The sequence below is a fragment of the Oxyura jamaicensis genome, chromosome 4 (genome assembly GCF_011077185.1).
Source record: "Oxyura jamaicensis isolate SHBP4307 breed ruddy duck chromosome 4, BPBGC_Ojam_1.0, whole genome shotgun sequence".
NCBI lineage: Eukaryota > Metazoa > Chordata > Aves > Anseriformes > Anatidae > Oxyura > Oxyura jamaicensis.
Genome location: NC_048896.1, coordinates 58,681,392 through 58,694,375, shown reverse-complemented (window position 1 = coordinate 58,694,375; position 12,984 = coordinate 58,681,392). Strand labels below are relative to the sequence as shown.

Genomic DNA, 12,984 nt, shown 5'->3' with positions numbered 1-12,984 from the left:
TTAAATTAATCTCAGTTCATAACAGAGGACAAGAATGTAAGTAGGCATGATAAAACTCCTCAGTGCAAAAATCAGACTTGATAACACCCTAATAAATATGAAGCCAGATACCCATTTGGTATGAGTCTGCATATTTCTGGTCATTTACCTACACCAAAGACTGAGGTTCATTTTTTGCCACATGCATTCTAAATTTTATTCAAACCAGTTTGAAACAATTTACTCTGTATGAGTGCTAATCCTTCATCTTTCTGGAAGGCCCAAAGGTATATATGCTAAAAGATCTTAGCATAAATCTTAGCATAAATCTTAGCATAAAATATCTTAAAAGATATATGCTATATGCTTTTTATACTATTTTTATCCAAACCGAAATATGTGGCACTGGTATTATAGATACATGCAGACACTTACACCCACGTACACATACATAAGTAAAGGTATTACATTTTTTTCATAGAATTATGTCAGATGTAGTTTGGTTTTAAGTGAAAGAGCACGGTCAGTCTCATAGCCGAATCTTTCAGCTAATTTTTAGTAATGTAATATTACTTTCTGTAGTTTGCTTAAAAAAATATTTTCAATGTGCCCCTCTTTCTGAGTTCTGCCAAGCATAATCTTCTTCACCATCTGTATGTAGTCTTTCATGTAGAGTCATTATACTATTTCTGTCACCATAAATAGCAGTTGTGATCGTACTTACAAACCCCCAGCATAATTGGCTTTGACTGTGATTGTTTTCATAATTAGTGTCAGTGTTTATGTTGCAAGTACTATGTCAATTTTAAGTAAAGATTAAACAATTGGTCGCTAACACAATCAACTTCTCTGTGGGTAGGTAGCTTCATTATGTCCCTAATACTGCTTATAAGTTGAGCCTTGAAGAAACTGATACTTCAACCAAAATAGGTTTGTCCCTAGATGTACAGTAGATGAGTTCACCAAGAGCTCATCTCAACCCCTTTCTATTTCATACTGAGCAACAAGGGAAAAATCAGTAAAACCTTACAGATTTTGCACACTTGAAGAAATACAGTGGCAAACAGGAGGCAGAAAAGAGAATTCCCCCGTGTGTAAAAAATTTAAGGATCAAATGCATCCTAAATAATGTTCTGCTGTGAGATTTTCCAAAGAATTATTAGGAGCTTTTTTGTATTTCTTTTCCTTCAGGGCTTAATAAGGGAGCAACCCTACTGTTGTGTAAACATTAGAAAGACAGAGCTGCTTCTGCTCTCCTTTTCCAGCCCCCAAAGCTGGAAGATTTAGGGAAATCTACCAGAGTAATTGCAGCTTCTTTATTCAAGGTGTTGCATTATTCAGAGAAAGTCTGGATTTTCCACATCAGTGGAGATCCAATAAGCATTTGTACTTATTATGAAGATATCTTTACCATAAAGAACCATTCCCTCTTCTGTCCGTGGACTTGTTTCTCCTTGCAGTCACTCTGGTACATTTGAGACAATTCTACAGGATTAAAAAAAATTCCTTTTATCTGTTCCTGGCATGGAGCAGTCTCCTTGCATCCTGTTCAGAGCCAAGTTTCAAACTGGAGGATTTCAACAGAATAAAACGGGAGGGGCGACTGACATGTAAGCAGCTGTTGTAGGAGAGGAGTATAACTCTGAGGTCACGCCAGTGCTGCCGGAGTTTAGTGCACTGCACTGCATGCTTCAGGTGCAGGTTCAGAGCTGAATCAATAAGCTGATGCACTTGTTCTGGTTATTCTGCCTGTAGAAAGGTGACTGGCTGTGTAAAATAACCACAATTGGCAAATTAATTATTGATTGCATTGCTGTCTTCAACTAAATGCAAAATTAAACATTTATTCTGATCAATAAATGATGTGACAGTCGTGGTTATTCTCTACATCGAGTTGTATTTCCACGTATCTGTGTCCTGCTTAGGTTGCCTGAGTGCAGAGCCATGGAGAGACACAGTGGTATGTGAGACGGGAGGATGAGGAGGACTGGAGGGCACCTTGCCTGACTTGTTGCCCTCCTCCCTTCCCCGAACCTCGCCCTGAGCGCCTGTGAAGCCTCCCGAGGGGAGCTGGTCCCACAGGAGGGGTTTCAGAGCCGTCTGGTCATTGCCTCCTCTGGCCCTTATGGGTGGTGACTTCAGGGAGCGAAAGTTGTGAGCTGTCCTTGCCGCCTTCACCTTCCTCACCTCAGCCCCCCTCAGAAGGAGAAAAGGGAACATTTTTCATCTCACTCTTCTGATGGCCCTCCTTGAGTGTTTTACTCATTGTACCTCTCCATTTCATCAAGGCAGCATTAACAGGCATTACTCTTAGCTTGAGATAATTGAAGGAGAAGAGAGGTAAGGAAATTGCACTTGTTTTCCTCGAGAAACCAAATAAAATGAGGGAACATGGTTCACTTTTTCAGTGCCACAATCAAGCACAGTGCCAATGAATTCACAGTCGAAAATTGTGTTCATGCTGTCTGTGTGAGGTATGAAATCCAAGGGAAGAGAAGTGGTCTTTGGATCAGGTTTTATTTGCAAAGTAAACCCCATTTTCAAAATGCATATATTTTGCACAGCATGTTGTGCATCCATGTTGCTTCAAACGGGAAAAAAAAAAGTTTTCTGGTGAACAGTCAACTGGTTTTGAATTCTATTCTGAAGATAATTTATAGGGTTGTAAGTGTTTTGCATCTGCCTCCAGGAATGAAATGCGTATGATTTATGCATCTAGAAGGAAGGAAAAAAAATAAAAAATAAAAAAAAAAGAGAAGGGAACTGTCTGATCCTTTTCCACCATGACAGCATATCATTCTGAGAGGAGAAGTAACTGTTTGAGGTTAATTTAGATCACATCAATCTGTATTACTTGACCTTTTCAGAATAAACAGAACCAAAAAGTGACTACACAAAAAAGTCAATCTTAAAGCCAATTACACTAATAGCATCTGATGTGTAAATGGGTGTTTATTATTAAAAAAAATAATAATAAAAAAAATCACTGCAATAAAGCTGAGGGGCATTTAAAGACAGGAGATGTCTAATTGTAGCATATCCAGTAATGAAATCACAGTCAGCCTAGCAGCTGATTAAGGTTAATTTGAATCACATCAATGTGGATTAACTTGGCCTTTGCAGAATGAACAACACCTTTGTGCCAACATGATCAATTAGTCCCCTTAACTTCGTACGTCTGCTTGGAAAGGTTAGATTTATTAGTTATCAGGATAACCACTTGGAGATTAAAATCTCAGGTTTCTATGCTTTTTTTTAATTATTATTATTATTCAGCACACCCTAAGGGGGGAAAAAAAAAAAAAGAAAAAAAAAAAAACTTCTAAAATCTGTCTGCAGCTTGGTGTTTTATCTAATAAGCTTGAAAAGTCATTTTTATTGTAACATTAGATGAAAGGCCAGAGACTGGACGTACAATGTAATTGTGTTACTGTATCTAGAAAGGATTGTATGTGCTTGCGCTTCTATACCAGAGTTCTAGCAGTCTGCTCCCAAATGCATTGCTGTTGCAAATGCTTTTTACAAAGAGAAAGAAATCTCTCAAGAAAAAAGAACACCAGGTCAATTTTTTTTTTTTTTTTGCCTTTACCTTTCTCCCTGTCACCTATCCAGTACTTGGAGATGTTAAAAGAGGGGAGACTGTGTGCAAAAATGAATGCTGGTGAAGACCCCAGAATGGCCCAGTGAAAACCCAAGGGCTGTCTGTCATCAGCCAGAGCTGTATGTAACTGGTACTGTTTACCCCAAAGTGCTTCTGTTTTACTCTGAATGGTGTTTCATCTAATTTTAAATTATGTTAATCACTACAGTCATATCTAGATGACCAGGATAAAGTGTGAATTCTGATCTACTGGATAGGTGTGCACATTTAGTCCGAGGAGATTGCTTATTACCCCGTGGATGTTTGGTCTTTGTCTCGTGTCCCTTCCCAGCCATCTGTTCTGCTTCTCTCAGCTGGAAACCAGGCACAGAGAGGTATGGCCTGTGCCACCAGCTCTGCTCCTACCAACTGGAAGTGCTTTGCTGCCCACTGGTTGATCGTGGAGAGCAGTGCAGGGACTGCCAGCAGCACAGCATTAGTGGTGGTGGCTCCCACACGTGGTCAGTAACTACCGCCTTCTCACAAGACTTGGAAATACTGCTGCCTGCTCACAATAGTCAGTCCACTCCTTATTGGGAGCTATCTGAGCTGGAGATGTGACTCATTAACTTAATGGCATTTCTAGAAAAGACTGCCTTCAATAGCAATATGCTTCTGGGGAAGGGATATGTTCCACACATGAACATACACGAAGCTGCCTTAAAACGTGCATCATCAGTGGCTCCACACAGATTTTGCACATTAAGGCTAGCAAGTAATTTATTTATTGTTTTATTTTTTTTTTTATAAATGGTGTTGTGTTACATGTTCTTACCAGAATCTCAGTATTACCACTTAAGTGATGCACTGAATTCAGTATAAAGAAGGGCCTTCAAGTCAGCTCTATGAAAGTTGGCTTTGGAAAGAAGCCAGACAGACCAATTCTCCTTTTGCCTGTGGCACTGTCTTGGGTATTCAAATGATTGCTGGGAAGAAGAAACAATGCCACTTATAATTTGTTGATGATGTCTGATGTGATTCTTACAGCAGAAATTTTGGAATAAACTATGATTTCTTTACGTAATTGTTTGCTACTACTACTGTCACCTCTTTTCCATGCAGTCCAACAAACGTGTGCTGTGTATCAGACATCTCAGATTGCTGTTTGGGCACAAACATATGGAGTCAACAAATGACTTAAACGTTGTGGCTGTAAAACCGAAACCTGTGAAATCAGCCAAGTATTACTCACTCATGCTTGACAGTACTTGAAATACAAGCCACACTAAACAAGAGGCTCTTTTCAAGCCCACCAAAAAGACGAGGTGAAAGAACAGAAGGCAAGAAGTGAGAAGAAAACAAGAATATTCAGGAGTGAAATCACTGAAAAAAAAAAAAAAAAAAAAAAAAAAGGGAAAAAAACTCCGGGACTTTAACAGAGTTGGTTGTAAATTAATATCAAACAGGTAATCAAAAATTGTTGTCTTTTAGTAAGTGTTATTTCGTATTTTGGGAGATTTAATCTTATATATATGTCATGTGTAGTCTAACAGTTGCATATATCCATTTGTACAGATTTAAAAAGTCATTTGTACTTCAAGGATATAGAGATAATGTCAGCGTTATTTAGCAAAATAAAATTTTATATCTTGTGGTGGCTTTCACAGTAGGCTTATCCCCTCCTCCTCCCTTATCATATCACTTTTATCTGCTGTCAGCAATCTAAGCTGACTTTCAACAACAGGGGCCGCATGTGACCTAAAGGTGATCCTGAAACATTAACAAAGGGGAGATTAATGTGGAACAACTCCAAGTCCTCGGATTCTTTCTTTATGTCTTACACTGCTTAGGCTGTATTTTTAAATGAAACAGGCAACAGCTGATAAATAAAATATCCTCAAGTCTTTCTAGCTCTTGTGTGTATCAGCTTGCTTCTTAGGAAAACAACAATAACAGTTTTTTTATTTTTTAGTACTACTTTGGTTTTCCTTTATGAATATATATATATATTTCAGGTTCTAGAAAAGCAAAGCAAATATTTGAAACGGAAAAAAGTGAAGATACCCTGGATGAAAACTTGCAGTCATTGCCAATTGATGAAGGGTAGAGCAGGCTGCTCCAGTGCCGTAACAAAGCTTAGGCAGAGGACAAAAGCTCAGTGATGGTTTTACATGGCAAAACCTCTCTCCTGCCCCATCCCACGGGTGCTCTGTGCCACTCAGTCTGATCCAAGTGCAGTGATGACCAGTCCCTTTGCTCTGTGGGGTGGGGACAAGATAAGGACATTTGTCACAAAGATGGGGAGAATGCAAAGGAGATGTAGAGTTACAAGGAGGCAGAACTGTAGCAGTCTGACAAGGCGTGATACTGGATGCACCTCCAGCCACGCTGCTCTCCCACCCCACCTCTCCTACACTAGCTACAAAGCAGCTTCTGGGCATCTGGGGCTGTATGTCGCCTGTGGTTGCCTTGGGTTTTTCCCACCCCACTGCAGGCTGATGAGGTGGTCTTTGACTTGCATCGAGTGGATAGACGTGCTGGGACAGCCAGCATTTTTTGTTCAGAAATTTGCACGCTGCATAACACAGCATGGCCTTGACCTGCTGCTGAGGCTGAAGGGCTCCAGAACTGTAATGCAGCAATGTCATCTCCTCCTCTTTTATACAGGAATGTGATCTGCAGGAACTTTGAGTTACAGCCCTGCTGCACTTCATCCTCTGCCATTCGTGCTCATTAAAATAAGATTTCCGACCCTGTTGTCATCATAGTTGAAGCTATGAATAAAAATGCCATAATATATTTCATATGTATGTATGTATATATATTGCTGAGGTGGTATAAGAAGCAGGTATTTTATAACTGATAGGAAATTATGTCTCAGGGTGTAGGTGGGTTTTTTACTTCTAATAAAGTGAACACCAAAGACACACTTCCCTCCCCCACCAAATCTCTTCTCCATGTGACATTAAAAAGCTTAGCTCTTTTCCCTTCCATTTTTCTGCATGACCAATGGAGTAACACCTACCAGACACCATTATCACACAATTTGGAAAATATTTCTCATGTTACTTCGCAGTGGTGTCTTTCAGTCATTCTGAACTTCCCGTGACCCACATATGTCTCCTTCCCCTTCACTGGTTGAATCAACAATTACACTATGTTGATGAACACCAAGAAGAGGGAAACACACATATGCATTTGCTTTTAAGTCTCAGAGTTGACTGAATACAGAAGAAGCCGGTGGCAATTTATGCCCTGCTGAAATACAGTTATCTTAACTGATATATGGGGATTACCATAATATTTCCTATTAAGTCTGTGTGATTTTCTTTCCATTTCCATAGATAAAAATGGTAATACATTATCACCGGTGACATTGCAGGCACTGACTTTAGCTATAAAAATAAAAATCTAGCTGTATACATAAATAATATTAAGATGGTTGCTGTTAGGTGCTGCTGATCGAAGTATTCAGTCTTAGTAGTCCAAGGTTATGCTGAGCATACTGAACCTTCTAGAAATTTACTTTAAGGATGCTCCTAGTTGAAAATACCCTAATTAGTTCTTCCAAATTCAAAAGTTCACCAGATGTCATCATTAATATTTCTAACACAACCAACACTGTGAATCAGACAGCAAATACTATACTGTGTCCCTGTAGCTTTTTAATTCACACAGAGTGACAAATATACTACATTACGATGGTGCTCAATCACTGTTCATTTTCCTCTATTCCTTGCCACATAACAAAATGCATTATGTGATAAATTTGTTACGACTCTTCCGGGCTGTTCATAGGAAATTTCTTTCTACAGTAAAAAATACAACAGCAGAGACATTATTTAATTACAGTGTTTTCAAACACACAAAGATGTGATTATTTTTCTTCCCAAATTGTCTCTTTCAAATTGTTTGTCCCTGGAACTAGACCACAGTTTCACTTTTGCTCTCCTCTTCTATCCCCTTTACTTGCGCTAGTAAAACAATTTCATCCCACTTCTTCAGGTGAATTACATGTTGTTGCTTTGTTCATTGAAGAATGAAACTTGTAGCCAACTGATATGATTTCTTATTTTTTTGTTGTTGTTGTTGTTCAAATTTTGTAAATCCCTCCAACTATAAACCTAATCTATCCTGCCAGAATGCAAAACTGCCTTTTTTTTTTTTTTTTTTTTTTTTTTCCTATCTAAAGTGATGCTCTCTTTCTCTTTGTTTCTCTTCTACATTCATACTGACTCCAGTTCAGTGAATGATTGGATACTACCACAGGGAATGAGGTTTTGCATGTTGTTATCACAGTAGATTTCCAAAATAGTTTTTTGTAACACAATAGCTGTTTACTTCTGATACTATTACAAGTAAATTATACAGTGGGACAGAGCTCACAATGTAGAAATCACTATAAATCTCTATATCATCTCTACTTCGGTTTTTCAAAGCAAAACAAATAAACAAATAAAATAAATAAATAAATAAATAATTGGGTTCTCAAAAAAATCAATCAATCAAACAAACAAACCTAAAACCAACCCCTGCATAACACAGGTTATCCAGATACCACATTTTCATGGCAGTCCAGATGGAAAAAAAAATCATAAGGACTCTGAAGGACTGAGGCATAGGAAAGTATCCTACACTTTTCTGTCTATCTTCATTAAAGATTATACAGCTTTTTGAAGAACAAACCATTCCTCCGAAGAATGTTTATTGGATTCCTTCCATACACTTTGAAAACAAGCTGAGCATGTCAGAAGACCTGCCATGTTGTGCTGGGGCATTTTGTCCATGCAAGTCTTGCTAGGGTATTTCCCTGGAACACAGATTTTTCCTGGTAAAAAATAAACTTTTCAGCCAAAGTAATAGATTTTACGTTAAAATGCCTCTCAAACAAATTACTCTGAACAAATAATGTGGCAAGCAAGAAAATCAGGTGCTTGTACAATACTCGGACTCAAGCAGCCAGCTCTGCAGCCGGGATCTGAGAGGGATTACTGAAATTTGGGGAAGAGTTTGAAATGCAACCAACAAAAATTGAATGGTATTTTTGTAATGACAGATGTTTTCCATTTTCCTTGGGTCTGTGTATGCTAGGTAGCTTTTATTGCATTAGTTTTTATGGTATTATCTACTTCATTGTGTCAAAAAGATGTTACATGTTGAATGAAGATAGCACCAAGAACAGAAATAAATGAAAGGAAATCCTGTTTTCTAAATGCAGTTTCTGCATCTGTGGAGCAAATTTGAGCATGAGGACTCAGTCGGATAGGAAATAACAACTTTAAAGGACAGAACTGGATGTTACAAACTAGAGAGCTGTATGACCTCAGAATAGAAGAGCAGTAGATGAGATTCAAGAATCTCTCAGCCAGTCATTTCTCTCCACTTGTTTACTGAAGCAGTAAAACATTATCATCTGCTTATCACTGGGCCTGTGATGGAAAGTGTTTAAAAATGATAGCATGAAGGAACCTAATATTTGAAAAAGGTACTGTGCAATATCACATATACCCAAGTAACTGTTGAAGCTTAAATGCTTAATTTCAAAGTACTGGATGAAAAAAAATAAAAAAATATAAAAGGTGTTTTGGACAAAAGAGAATACTTGTGTCTTGTGGTATAGCCTATAGCCTACATAATTGCATTTGTTTTTCTACAAGATGATATGTGTTTTATTCTTTCACCAACAGTCTAGCTATCATGAATTTTCTAATGTTGATGAAGGTTTCTTCCAAAGAAGAGCAGGCAATGAGAGTTCAGATTAAATTACATGAACAGGCATTATTTTATTCCTTTTTTTTTTTTTTTTTTTCTTCTGTTCACTTGCTCGCTTGTTCCCTTGCCTTTTGTGTTTATTTGTAAAAGAATGGCAATGTAATCATGTACTTTTTAACAGGCACATCATACAGCTGCATGACTCTGTTTTTAAAATGCTGCTTCAAATCATTCCAGTTTCATTACTGTTTTCTTCCTTTTCTGAATAAAGCTAAGGAAAGGAGCTTGTCCCAGAGCAGATACCGCTCAGCTCCTGTTCAGTGGTGTGGTCACACTGCTGGAGAGCTCCTTCATTGCCTCCTCCCCAGCTTCTAAGGGCATAATGCAAGAGCAGTCCTTTCTTACCAAAACATTTATGGAAGCATGTCAAGCATGTCTTCCCACCCCTCTCCCCCTCTCCAACCCCCTTGCAATTTTATTGACCCTCCTTGACCCTTCCAGTAAATAAAGCACATTTCTGTGCTTTTATCGCATATGAATCTACACATCTACACAATCAAACCATAATACCAAGTGCATTAAGTGTCTTAAAAGTGATCATTTTACAGAGCTGAACAGCAACAACAACAAAAAACTGAGATGGGAAATAAATCTCATGTGTAAGAGTATGTAATGAATGTGTAAGAATGCTATATTTATATTGAATGTGAAAGAATATTTTATCAGATAGCCCCAAGCCACATATGCTTGCATTCAAGAAAATAAATCTTGTTTAATGAAACAAATCCTAAAACATGGTAATAAGTTGTACAAAGCAGAAGATGGAACATAAATGAAGGAGATGACTGGTGAATAGCCTAATTAATGAGAGTGGGTTTCCTGCTGACTGACAAGGAATCATTATGTTGAGTGATGGTGGAGGGAAGCAGGGGTGCTGCCTGATGCAGAACCCACCTGGATGGCCCCTTCTGCAGGTGGCCAAATGGTGGGGGTACAGGCTGGACTTGCTGTCAGCCAGGGATGTAAGGTGAGGTGTCTGGAAAGAGTGATGCAAAATTTTAATACTGTGGAAGGTTCTGGAAAGGATTGCTGGGATGATTTGGAGAGGTGTAGTAACTGGACATGGGTGCTAACAGAATTGCTTCTGTGGGGATATGAGATGTGAAAGCCCAAAAGTAGGTAGTGGAACTCATGTCCTTCATGTGGATTTTATAGAAAATTAGTCATACAAAACAAGGTCTATGTTTTTTGTTTGTTTGTTTTGAGTGGAACCATAAGTTTATTGAAAATAACAGCATTGACTAATGTAACCTGGTTCACTGACTTTATTCAAAAACACATTTTGATTGGAAAAACAAACCCACCAATCCTATGCATAGTCAATTTTATTATCATAAAACACTTTTCAGCTGTAATTTAGCTACCTACACCTGCTTAGAAGGGAACACAGCTGGTTCACTGAGTGATGATGTGGCACAGCTGAGAGTTTGGGAGGATTTTGCTGTTAGAGAGAAGGGAATTGGAAAGGGTATGTCTAAAGAAGAAGTAGAGAATGAGAATTTGTTCGTGTAATTTATTTATTTATTTATTAGTAGGCTCTGTTTAAAGTCAGGTCCAGAGAAGGTGAGAAAATAAATGCAGCTGGTCTTAGATGAGGTCTTGGAGATATTTTGTTCTGATGAGGCTTCCCTGAGATCCCAAGATGGTGGCATTTTGCTTGTGTTCTGTTACCAGGCTGCTGATGTGAGGGACTCCTGCTACAGGTGAGAAATCAGTGTTTGGCACTACATGTTGGAATGTGACTGAGCAGAAGACTTCGGGTATGTGTGGTAGATGCATGTTTTAACTTAGCTTTGAAATAATATTTTATTTGAATTAGGAAAGAGACTTTGTCATTGTGGCTCCTAAGTACAGGTAGAGATCCTTGGCGTGGCTGAGGTGAGGCCTGCTCTTAGAGTTTTTTTGGACATAATCCAATGTGACTGACTCCTTATGCAAGAAGTCAAAATAAAGTGTTGTCTTGAGCAACTGCAGGTGCTTTCACTGTATTTTAGTGGTGGTCTCTTCCTGATGTGATGCTGTTCAGTAGTTGTGCAGACTGAAATAGTTGCTGTGAGCAGTTGTAAAGGTAGCTGAGGTGATGTAGTGCAGTGATAATTTAAATTAATTAAGTAGGATTTCATAGATGAGATCATTTGAGAATCTGTTTAAATGCTGCTGAATGTTACATTTGCTGTGTAGGAACAAAGGATTCTATGCTTATGAGAGAGAGTTGTCTGATCTGAAATAAAAGTGTTTTGAAGGTATACGATGGAAGTTGCAGAAAAGTAGTGGAACTTTAGTGTACCTGATGTTTGCCTAAGACAGTGTCCGTATTTTGATAACGGAAAACCAGAAAAATGAATCAGGAGTAAAGATGTGGGTTTTGTAGTGAAATCACAGGTGATTGTTATGCTGATAAGAGGTAGTAATATTGGAAAATAAGGAAGAACTCACAGGGAATTGCTAGGATGCTTTGTGATCTAGAATAGAAATATAACAGCAACAACAATTATTTCTTTATTCAAAAGAAAACTTTAGTGTGTAACTTTACAATGCTCTGATATTTGTTTTGCTGCCTGTATCGCGTGTGGTTTTCTTGTTTGATTGTATCCCCCAAAACTGTATGAGCTGTGGATGTTTGGATTTTTTTTTTCTTAAACCTCTTATGTGTATACTCTCTTATGAATGTACTGATGTACATCTATCCTTACACTACACTACATGAGACCAGACTTGAGTTTAATTGAGGAATAGGCCTTCACAGAGAATCGTATAATATGGGGACTCATTTAATGACTAATAATTTTGTTCTTATTAAGTTAATGCAGAAGAAATAGACTCAATTCAACTTAGCTTTACCTCAGTTTTGAGATCTTGTGATGCAAACCTCTGAATTCCTCTTGTTATGTAGGATAACTGTGTATTGTCAGCCTTACAACCTCTGATCATGCAGGTATGAGTGTGCTTGCTTCTTTGCTTTTGAAAGCTAAGAAAAATCAGGAGCTGACCTGTAGCCTAGGTTAAAGTACTGGTAAGAACAGGCTGGGAATATGACAGAGGATGTTTGCTTGGGAACTTGACTGAACTGTGTCCTTGTCCCATTACAAAAGGGATTAGAACTTGGATTCTTTGTAGAAGAAAGCACCCCAGAAAAGACTAAATGTTCCTGTGCTACATCTTGTCAGAAACAGGAGACTGGAAACCTAATGGCAAATAGTCTTTATATAACTGTGTAATAGGGCATTAAGACTCAATATTATTTAAATATATATATGTGTGTATATTTCTTAATTTGCATTTTATTTTCTTATTGGATGGGGGCAAGTGGCTGGCTTGGAAGAGTTTGTGGACTTGTTCTTAGGCAGTTTGTTTCTAAAGTTCTCCTTTATGCAGCCCAGTAGCAAATTAAGATGTTTCGAAGTGAAGACATGAGTGTGTCTTGTCACGTGTTTTCTTACCTGCTTAAATCTCTTTACTTTTGTGGGTCAAAATCTATAAATCTCTTCTTTATGTAAAGTAGACCTCCTAGGTCTGCAACCAAAAGAATATTACATGTTATTGTAGCTCTTAATGTTGCATCTCTGCCTTAAACTTAAGGAAAGTTCCTACATCCACCTCAAAGCTTAAAAAGCTTTGCCTGAAATGTACTTATAAATGATTTCTTTGAAGTT

The 12,984-nt window shown here is 38.1% G+C and overlaps 1 long non-coding RNA gene across 1 annotated transcript in view; it reads left to right on the top strand.

The window, feature by feature from the left end:
- The first annotated feature begins 10,679 nt into the window (after positions 1–10,679).
- Positions 10,680–12,984, top strand: part of LOC118167084 — an 11,347-nt gene continuing 9,042 nt past the window's right edge. The window contains exons 1-2 of the long non-coding RNA XR_004750921.1: positions 10,680–10,894; positions 11,006–11,091. This is a non-coding gene — a long non-coding RNA (uncharacterized LOC118167084). The remainder of the gene's footprint in view (positions 10,895–11,005; positions 11,092–12,984) is intronic.